Source organism: Phyllostomus hastatus, unplaced genomic scaffold (assembly GCF_019186645.2).
Source record: "Phyllostomus hastatus isolate PE091 unplaced genomic scaffold, TTU_PhHast_1.1 phas_contig_80, whole genome shotgun sequence".
Taxonomy (NCBI): domain Eukaryota; kingdom Metazoa; phylum Chordata; class Mammalia; order Chiroptera; family Phyllostomidae; genus Phyllostomus; species Phyllostomus hastatus.
The window spans coordinates 111,802-122,557 of NW_025333960.1; the positions used below are offsets into that span (position 1 = coordinate 111,802).

At 42.1% G+C, this 10,756-nt stretch overlaps 1 protein-coding gene across 5 annotated transcripts in view; it reads right to left on the reverse strand.

The window, feature by feature from the left end:
- Window positions 1-10,756, reverse strand: part of GP9 (glycoprotein IX platelet) — a 58,772-nt gene that overhangs the window by 7,626 nt on the left and 40,390 nt on the right. The window contains exon 1 of one of the 5 annotated variants that reach the window (XM_045850006.1): window positions 3,533-3,589. The exons of the other annotated variants lie outside the window; for them this stretch is intronic. The gene's annotated coding sequence lies outside the window, so the exon portion shown is untranslated. Of the gene's footprint in view, window positions 1-3,532; window positions 3,590-10,756 lie in introns of those variants that run through there. 5 annotated transcript variants of the gene reach the window in all.

Below are 10,756 nucleotides of genomic sequence, written 5' to 3' on the forward strand. Positions count from 1 at the left end.
TCAGAGAGTCCCAAAGAAGTTGGACCCAAGGAAGCACACACCAAGGCATGTCATAATTACAATTCCTACAATTAAAGAGAAGGAGAGAATCTTAAAAGCAGCAAAAGAAAATGAGAGAGTTACTTACAAAGGAGTTCTCATAAGACTATCAGCTGATTTCTCAAAAGAAACCTTACAGGCAAGGGAAGGGAAAGAAGTATTCAAAGTCATGAAAAGCAAGGACCTACATCCAATATTACGCTATCCAGCAAAGCTAACATTTAGAATGGAAGAGCAGATAAAGTGCTTCCCAGTTAAGGTCAAGTTAAAGGAGTTCATCATTGCCAAGCCCTTATTATATGAAATGTTAAAGGGACTTATCTAAGAAGAAGAAAATGATCAGTAAAACATAATATGGGGCTTCTGGCCAAGATGGAGATGTAAGTAGACATGCTGTGCCTCCTCACAAAACCAAAAGGAGAACAACAACAATTTAAAAACAAAAAACAACCAGAACTGACAGAAAATTGAACTGTATGGAAGTCCGACAACCAAGGAGTTAAACAAGGAATATTCATCCAGACCAGTAGGAGGGGTGGAGACAGGCAGCTGGGCAGAGAGGACTTGTGGCAAGGTGGTGGCCGGAGGACCACAGTGGTCATGGTTGCAGCTGGCAGACAAGGCAGTGGCTGGCAGACTCAGCGAGGTGGCAGATTATGGACTGGGCAATCCCACATCCTCATGCAGATAAACCAGGAGGAACAACTGGGGAGGGAGACAGATTGCCCAACCCAGAGTTCCAGTATGGGGAAATAAAGCCTCAAACTTCTGATTGAAAACACCTGTGCAGGTGGAGGCAGCAGTGGGAAAAACTCCCAGCCTCACAGGAGAGTTTGTTGCAGGGACACACATGGTCCTAGAATGTACACAAACCCACCCACCCAGAAATCAGCAACAGAAGGGCCCAATGTGATTGTGGGTAGCAGGGGAAGTGACTGAAAAACAGCAGAAAATGAAACAAGTACCATTGTTGCCTTTCAAACCCCACCGCCACATACAGTATCACAACACAGCAAATGGGTTGCCCTGCCCTGGTGAACATCTAAGGCTCCACCCCTTACTGTGTAATGGGCACACTCAGACAAAAAACAATGGCCCAAATGAAATAACAGAGCAAAGCTCCAGAAAAAAATACAAACTAAGTGATGAATAACAGTAGCATAACATGGAGTAAAAATAGCCTCTTCAACAAACGGTATTGGGAGATCTGGACAGCTACATGCACAGAAATGAAACTCAACCACCAACTTACTCCATACACAAAAATAAACTCAAGATGGATAAAAGACTTAAATATAAGTCACGAAACCATAAAGGTCCTAGAGGACAACATGGGCAGGAAAATCTCAGATATCCCACACAGAAATATTTTCACTGATATGTCCCCTGGAGCAAGGGACATAAAAGAAAGAATAAACAAATGGGACTACATCAAAATAAAAAGCTTCTGCATGGGTAAAGAAAACATTAGCAAAATGAAAAGGAAACCAACCATTTGGCAAAATATATTTGTCAATAACACCTCAGACAAGGGTTTGATCTCCAAAATATATAAAGACCTCACATGACTCCAATCCAGGAAGACAGAGAATCCAATTAAAAACTGTGCAAAGGACCTGAACAGACATTTCTCCAAGGAGGACATACAGAGCCCAAATACTTATAAAGGATGTTTCATCTTCACTAGCCTTCAGAGAGATGCAAATTAAAACCACAATGAGATTCCCCTTCACACTGGTCAGAGTGGCTATCATAAACAAATCAACAAACAAAAGTACTGGTGAGGTTGTGGAGAAAAGGGAACCCTAGTACCTACCTTTTGTTGGTGGGAATGCAGACTGGTGTATCAAGTGTGGAAAAATGTGGAATTTCCTCAAAAATCTAAAAATGGAATTGTCTTTTGACCCTGCAATTCCACTGCTGGGATTACATGTTAAGAATCCCTAAACACAAATTTAAAAGAACCTATGTACCAAGACTTCTGGCCAAGATGGAGGTGTAGGTAAACACCTTCTGCCTCCTCACACAATCAAAAGGACAACAACAAATTTAATAGCAAAAGCCAGAACTGCCAGAAAATCGAACTAAATGAAAGTCCAACAACCAAGGAGTTAAAGAAGATACATTCATCCAGACCAGTAAGAGGGGCAGAGTCTGGCAGCCAGCACAGAGAGGGCTCAAGGTAAAGCTGCAGCTGGCGGACCCAGCAAAGCAGATTGTAGAGAGGGACTCAGTGTGCAAGGGGGCTGGCGAACCGAGCAGCCCCACATTCTCGCACAATAAACCGGGGGAAACTGGGAAACTGGTTGGACCACATAACCCAGAGCCACAGCTCATGGAAATAAAGCCTCAAACCACTGATTGAAAACACCTGTGGAGGCTGAGGCACCAGAAGGAGAATCTCCCAGTCTCACAGGAGAGTTCACTGGAGAGACCCACAGGGTCCCAGAACATACACAAAACCACCACATGGGAATCAGCACTAGAAGAGCCTAATTTGATTGTAGAAAGCGGAGAAAGTGACTGAAATCCAGCAGAGAGCAGAGCAAGCGCCACTGTTCCCTCTCGGACCCACATACAGCACCACAACACAGTGACTGGGTTGCTCCGCCCGGGTGAACAGTTAAGGCTCTGCCCCTCACTACACAACAGGAACGCCAGGACAAAAAGAAATTGGCCCAAATGAAAGAACAGATCAAAGCTCCAGAAAAAATACAAACTAAGTGATGAAGATAGCCAACCTATCAGATGCACAGTTCAAAACACTGGTAATCAGGATGCTCACAGAATTGGTTGAATTTGGTTGCAAATTAGATGAAAAAATGAAGGCTATGTTAAATGAAAAAGGAAAATGCACAGGGAACTAATAGTGATGGGAGGGAAACTGGGACTCAAATCAATGGAAGGGAACAGAAGGAAGAAACATCCAAACAGAAAAGAAGAAACAAGAATTCAAAAAAATGAGGAGAGGCTTGGGAACTTCCAGGACATTTTTAAGCATCCCAACATCCAAATTATAGGGATACCAGAAGGAGAAGAGGAAGAGCAAAAGTGGAAAAGTTATTTGAACAAATAATAAAGGAGAACTCCCCCAATCTGGCAAAGGAAATAGACTTCCAGGGAGTCCAGGAAGCTCAGAGAGTCCCAAAGAAGTTGGACCCAAGGAGGAACACACGAAGGCACATCATAATTACATCAACCAAGATTAAAATGAGAGAATCCTAGAAGCAGCAAGAGAAAAGGAGACAGCTACCTACAAAGGAGTTCCCATCAGACAATTAGCTGATTTCTCAGAAGAGATCTTGCAGGCAAGAAGGGGCTGGAAAAAAGTAGTCCAAGTCATGAAAGGCAAGGACCTACATTCAAGATTCGTCTACCCAGCAAAGTTTTCATTTAGAATGGAAGGGCAGATAAAGTGCTTCTCAGATAAGGTCAAGGTAAAGGAATTCATCATCACCAAGCCCTTATTATATAAAATGTTAAAGGGACTTACCTAAGAAAAAGAAGATAAAAAACATGTACAGGAAAATGACAGCAAAGTCACAATTATTAACAACCACACCTAAAATAAAAACAAAAACAAAGTAAACAAACAGCTAGAACAGGAACAGAACCACAGAAATGGAAATCACATGAAGGGTTATCAATAGGGGAGTGGGAGGGGGAGGGAGGGGAAATGGTACAGAGAGTAAGCAGCATAGATGGTATGTAGAAAATAGACGGGGCAGGGGTGGGGGGTGATAAGAATAGTATGGGAAATGCAGAAGCCAAAGAACATATACGTATGACACATGGACATGAACTAAAGGTAAGGAATGTGGGTGGGAGGGGGTGTGCAGGGTGCAGGGGAGTGAAGAGGGGAAAATGGGACAACTGTAATAGCATAATCAATAAAATATTTTTTAAAAAAAGAGCCTATGTACCCCAATGGTCATAGCAGCACAATTTACAATAGCTAAGTGCTGGAAACAGCTTAAGTTCCCATCAGTAAATAAGTGGATCAGAAAACTATGGTATATTTATACTATGGAGTACTACACGGCAGAAAGGAAGAAGAAACTCCTACCCTTTGTGACTGCATGGATGGCCTGGAGAGCACCATGCTAAGTGAAATAAGCCAGGCAATGAAAGACAAAATACCATATGATCTGAGCTATAACTGGAACCTAGTCAACAAAATAGGCAAGCAAAATATAACCAGCAATGTGGAAATAAAGAACTGACAGTAACCAAAGGGGAGAGGGTAGGAGGATAAGAGAGGGAACAATCTGAAGGGTCATCAAAGGAACATGTATAAAGGATCTATGGACAAAGACAATGAGAGGTAAAGACTGAATGTGGGAGGTGGGTTGTGGGTAAGGTGAAGGACAGTAATAGGGGGAAAATGGTGACAACTGTAATTAAACAATTAAAAACATATTTTAAAATTTTTTAAAAATTGTTTACAATTGTTTGTAGTACTTGAATTGTATGTCCCCTATTCATTCATGATCTTAGTAATTTTCACCTTGCCTCTTACTATCTTTGGTCATTCTAAGTAAAAATTTGTCAATACCATTGATTTTTTTCAAAGAACTTACTTTTGTCTCACTGACTTTCTCTATTGGTTTTCTAATCTATTTATTTCTGCTCTAATCTTTGTTCTTTCTTCTGTTTGCTTTGGGTTTAGCCTCTTCGTTTTCTAGTTTCTTAAGGTGGAAGTATAGGTTATTGATTTGAGATCTTTCTTCTTTTTAAATATAGGTGATTATATCTACCAATTTCCTAGTAAGCACTGCTTTAGCTGCATCCCCTAAGTTTTAGTAGTTGTTTTTATTTTCATTCAGGTATGCTCTAACTTCCCTTGTGATTTCTTAAGTCAGAAGTTATTTAGGAGCATGTTGTTTCATTTCCATTGATTTGTGAATTTCCCAAATCTTCATCTGTTATTTACTTCTAATTTCATTCCATGTAATCAGACAACACATTTTGTATCATTTCAATCCTTTTAAATTTACTGAGGCTTGTTTTATAACCAAATGTAAAATTTAAACATATACATATAAGGAAAAAACCACAAAACTTTGTGTACCAAAACAGAAACAAGGTAAAAAAGACAAATGACAAATTAGGGGGGAGATTGCAACTTATATCACAGACAAAGTGTCAATGTATATCTGCACTTTTCCTCTTAGCCAGCTGTCTGGCTTTTAAAAAGTTTTATGCCAAAGACACAAGAGCAAATGTGCAAAATGATGTCTACACAACGCAACTCACTGCAGCATTATTGCAGAGGAAGCAATCCAAATGTCCATTTACAGAAAACTGGCTAAGTAGATAGGAAAATTCACACAACAAACTTTTATGCAGTGGTAAGGAAAGGAAAAGTTCTGTATACTTCAGAGTCATAGCCCATTGTTCTGTTATTCTCAGGGAAGCTTCCACCCTCAGGTGGTGCATACAACATCACAACACCCCATGTGCTGGATCTGCTCATCACATCCTAAAGGTAGGGAGACAAAGAGGTTCAGCTGAGGGCAAATGAGGAACTGAAGTGTGCCCCCAAGTGGAAGCTCTGGAGCAGTGCAGTGAAGGCTTGGCTCTGGCCATAAAGTGGCAAGTGTTTATGGAAAAGGGAGAGGCCCACACCTCTCCTACCTTCTGCCATGCCCACAGGTCACACTGTCAAGGACTATCCTGATACCCTTTCATAGTCTCCATGAATCCATAAATACCGATGGTGTGGACAGAACCTGCAAGAAGGTGTCCCACCTCCATTTTCCCATCCTCCTAGGGGAAGCCCACCTGCACCTTCCTATTGCAGAACCTGGGCAAGGCAGAGGTGATGAGGTGTCAGCACTGGGAAGGGCAGAAACAAGGTCAGACACATGCACACAGGAAAATAGATTGACTTTTGGAAAGACACCTGGGGGTCTCTAGAGAGTATGAGATCAAAGATTAAAGCCAGAGATTGTATTTTGCTAACTTCTGGGGAAAATCTGTGCAAAGCAGTTCAGAGGCTTGGTTGTTTTAAGTGAATGCCTTGTCAAAAAACTTTAGTCAAGATTCAGGCTCTTTTTTTATTTTAAGATTCCTGGCAGAAGTTTCCTTACAAAACGTTACTATGCTGGCAGAAGCCATAGAGTGTCTCAGATTTCCCTGGATCTCACATAAAACGTCATTTCTCCTCTTCTTCTCTTTAAACGAGTAATTTATACTATGATGTTCTGCAACTTGCATTCCCCACTTAAATATTCTTCTGTGTTGGCAAATGATGATCCAGCACATCCTTTTTGGTGGTTGCAGTGTTCTCACTGAATGACACCTAGGGCGTTTTTAGTTCTTTTTATTCTTCTCTGTGCTGTACTAAACATCCCTGTGTGTACATTTCTGCTCACCTGGGAACTACATCTCCTGGTTAAATTCTATTATACATCTCCATGGCACATTCCGGACGTACAGCTGACCCCTGTGGCCCCACACACCAGTATATGCTGGGTGGTCACTGAGACATGCCAACTACCAACCCTCAGAAAAGCTGTTCTCCCAAGTTATTTCTGGCAGAGGTCATTCTACACTACGACTGCTGCCCAAGGAGTTAACTAAAGCAGGGACACACAGCTATGCCTGAGTAGAAAACTATCTCCTTGTCCTGCTACAGTGACAGGGGCTAGGGGTTGAGGATAAGATATGGGGGAACTGGGAATGTGAGCCAGGTGGACACCTGCCAACTGGGAACTCTGGCCTGGCCTTACCACTCTCCTCAGCCACCTGCACTCCTGTATGGGCACCCTGCCAGGAAGCTGGTTTTCTATTCTAAGTCTCCCCTAGGTCAATAGGGAGCTGCAGTGAAGGATATATAGAGAAGGAAAAAGGGAGGAGGAGAGTAAATCCAGACAACAAAATAAAGGGTACAGTGGGGCAGATGAAGAGGAAGGAAAAGTAGGGTGTTGACATTGAGAAGCTCCTGGAACAGTCTCTAAAATTATGTTGCTAACTTCATGGAGAAAGTCTCACTGTGCTCCATTTCAGAGGCTTCTATTTGCTAATTGAGGTAAGCCTCCCATTCATCAGTTTGATTTTAGAGCTGGCTTTTTCTATTGTGTGCAAAAAATAATAATTTAAGTGTTAAAGAACTATTTCAGCCATCTTCACTTATAGTAAAACCTTACCATTTCTGTAAGTACTTGCAAGTAAAGACTCCCTATGAATTGTACACCTGCAGGAGCATTTATGGGGATTGGGAGCTTGTTGGCCTTGGAGGCATCTTTTGAGATCTGCAGAGTCTGAACAAATTCCTAAGTGTATTGAAGTGTGCTGTTTACTGGTTGAGCTCCAAGAGGGTGTCACCACCAATTGCTCCAACCCCCTTACATGACTCAGTTTCTCTCCCCAGCTGCCTGATACAACCCTGAGGATGCAGAGAACTAGATAAACAGCCTTTATGTGTGCATTCCCAGGTGAGTTAATCATTTGATTACAGTTGTGTTGGAATTCCTTATGGGGTCCTGTTAGTCTTCAGGGGTACCCTTGGAAACCTCCATATAGTTTCTGTCACCCAGAATACCCAAAATTCAAGCTGGAGAGAGTAAATGCCCCTAATCTTCAGAGCTGAACAAGTTCAGACTCTAATTTATCTAGCAAAGGGTTTGGTTCAGACTCTCGGTAAGCAATTCCCATTGAGAAGCCAAAATAAAAAACAGCCACCCAAATTTTTTTATTTGCATTTGAATAGTTTATTAAATAAACTGAATTCAATGGGTACAATTGGAAACAGCTTTCTACTTTTAAAAAAAATTGTCATTCTATTACAGTTGTCCCAATTTTCCCTTTTCCCTCCTCTGCCCATCCCACCCCCAGCACCCACCGTCAATCCCCACACTGCTATTCGTGTCCATGGGTCATTCATACATGTTCTTTAACTAGCCCCTTCCCCTTCTTTCCACCTTTATCCCTCCTCCTCCTCCCTTCTGGTCACTGTAGTCTGTTCCATGTTTCCATGCCTCTGGTTCTATTTTGCTCATTAGTTTATTTTTGTTCATTAGGTTCCTCTTGTACATGAGATCATATGGTATTTGTCTTTCACTGACTGGCTTATTTCACTTAGCATAATATTTTTCCTGTCCCTGGATTATCTCAATTGACCCTTAGCCTCAGCTGGGTTATCTCAATGCTTATCCTTACAGAAGTGTCCAGCCCACGGCTTGTGCAGGTCACATTCAGCCCAGGATGGCTATGAATGTGGCCCAACACAAAATCGTAAATTCACTTAAAACTTTTATTTTTTTTGCTTATTAGTTTTTGTTAGTGTTTGTGTGTTCAATGTGTAGCCCAAGTTAACTCTTCCAGTGCAGCCCAGAGATGCCAAAAGGTTGGACACCCCTGCTAGTGCCACCTTGAGGATTTTCTTTTAAGTACAGCTCCAATAAAGTCAGGGCCTAAACAGGTAGGTCCAGAATTCCAAGACAAACTCACTCAAGTTCACTTGATGCAAAGCAAGGAAACTGGGGACACAATAGGCCCCTGCTGGGACCTAGCACCCAGTCCAGGTCCATAGGGTGGTCCTGCGTGGTCTTCATTGGAACCCTGCTCACTATGCAAAGTAAATATCTATATAAGAAATGTCCAAACCTGTAGAGAACTTTTATGAGTTTATTTGAGCCAAATTGACAATCACTGGAGAGCAAAATCTCAACAGACTGAGAAAATACTCTGGAGAATGGCAGTTTTGCAGCTTACTTTATATGTTACAATAAAAGGAGAGTTACACTGGGTAAATTAAAAGAGCAGGAGAAAGCAAAGCAGAAAAATCTCTGGGATTGGAAAAAAGTAAAATGAAGAGACACAAACTTCTCTTGGGTGACAGTTAATAATTAACATTTATATAGCACACAAAGATGGTATGCAGGAAACAAAATAACAATGAGGGGTTCTGTGCTCTCCAGCTCTGGTGCCTACATTGTGCCCTGAGGAACCTAGAAGAGATTATTCTGACATTTCAAAGGTATGTTATCTTAGATGCAAAAAAACAATAGACATGCTTACTTAAGGTAAACACTGACCTTTATTTAAGAAGCTACAGGGCTAAGACATGACTACCTGCTACAACTCACTTTCAGTTAGGAATTTTTTATGTTTAGACCATCCTATGTGGTTACTTTCAGTCTCTGAATTTGTAAGGTCCACCATGCAGGCCTCCCCTGAGCTTGTCAGGTTTAGTATGTGGGCCCGTTTTTGGCCACATAAGGCTGCCACTGATATTCCTGGGCATAGAAGTTTTATTGTTTTTATGATTCATTCCTTGGATAGATTCCCCACACAGTGCTATTTTAAGAAAGTTCCACTTAGAATCATGTCCACGTTGTCAATTCTAAACCTGAGCACATGGTCATTGTTGCTGCAGCCACAGTCTCAGGCACAAAACCCAAGGTTCCCTCACAAGATTTCAAGGGTTTAAGGCATTATTCCCGAGCCTCATGTCCAGGGTTCGGATCTTATCTCCACCACTGGCATTATGAGGCAAGGTGCTTAAACCCTCTTGTGAAGTAGTATAAAAACTTCTCAATAAATATCAGACTCTATCATCTCAGATTGTGTTACCATTCTACAGAAATTTGAAGATCCTAGACATGGAAATTGGGCAGTCTTTACCCTATTGTCTGCTAAACCCTGATGATGTGCCATATTTGGGTCTATATATGAATCTACATGTTTTCTGGGGAAAAGAGGGGGGTTGCATACAGCTTGGTCAGGGATCCAGAAAAAAAAAAAAATCCCTATCACAGATGATAGTTCAAATGTTGCCAGATAGTCAGAGTTTGAATGAAAGAAGACTACGTGTTAGGTTGACCCAGGGCATTCCACTGACTGTTGCCATGGGCCCTGTCTCTGTCTATCTTGGTCCGAGTCAGAGCCTGAGCCTTGTCAAAAAGCAAAACACCAACTTTTGTCCTTGAGGTCCACATACCAAGTCTGCATTTATACAAAAGGAGGAAAATACTTCCACAGAGGTAAACAGGCAAGATCTTTTAGGATTTCTTTTTTAGGAAAAACCTAAAAACTTCTGAAATGTTAAGACCTGCCCTTGGACCACCCTAGTGGGGTGGGCATGCTGTGTAGACCAGTGTTCCACAAACTGTAACATGCACACAGACCCATGGAGATCTTATTAAAATTTAGATTCTGACTCAGGAACCCTGAGGTGGATGCTGAGATTCTATATTTTCTACAAGCTCCTGGATAATGCCAGCTACTGGCCTGAACCTCATTTTAAACAGAAAGCTAGAGCATGATGGCCCCACTCAACACGCTCCCAGGAGCTAATTTGTGGGCCTCTTGACACCTCCTCTCCTGATATCCTCTCCCAAGTCCCTGCTTCCTAATGACCACTCCTCCCCCTCAGCCCAGCACACAGACCCTTCTAGCTCACTGGTAGATACCAGCATCACTGTCATGATGAATGGGCAGCTTTGAATTTGATATGAAAGGGAAACCTCCATATCTTCAGCTTCTTGTTCCCTGGGTTCTGTGTACTGAGGTGATGATTGCATTAGAATATGAGGTTCGGAATCACAACAGGGGCGAGTGTCCCAAAACACACAGCCCAGGTGGGGGAGGGCTGGGACTAATTTCCAGCTCTGTCTGGGAGCTGAGCCCAGTGGGCATTGTGCCCCCTAGGCAGCCTGTGTGAAACTACACCTTTGATGTCCAGGAAGCACCAGTTGGATCCAAACCTGCT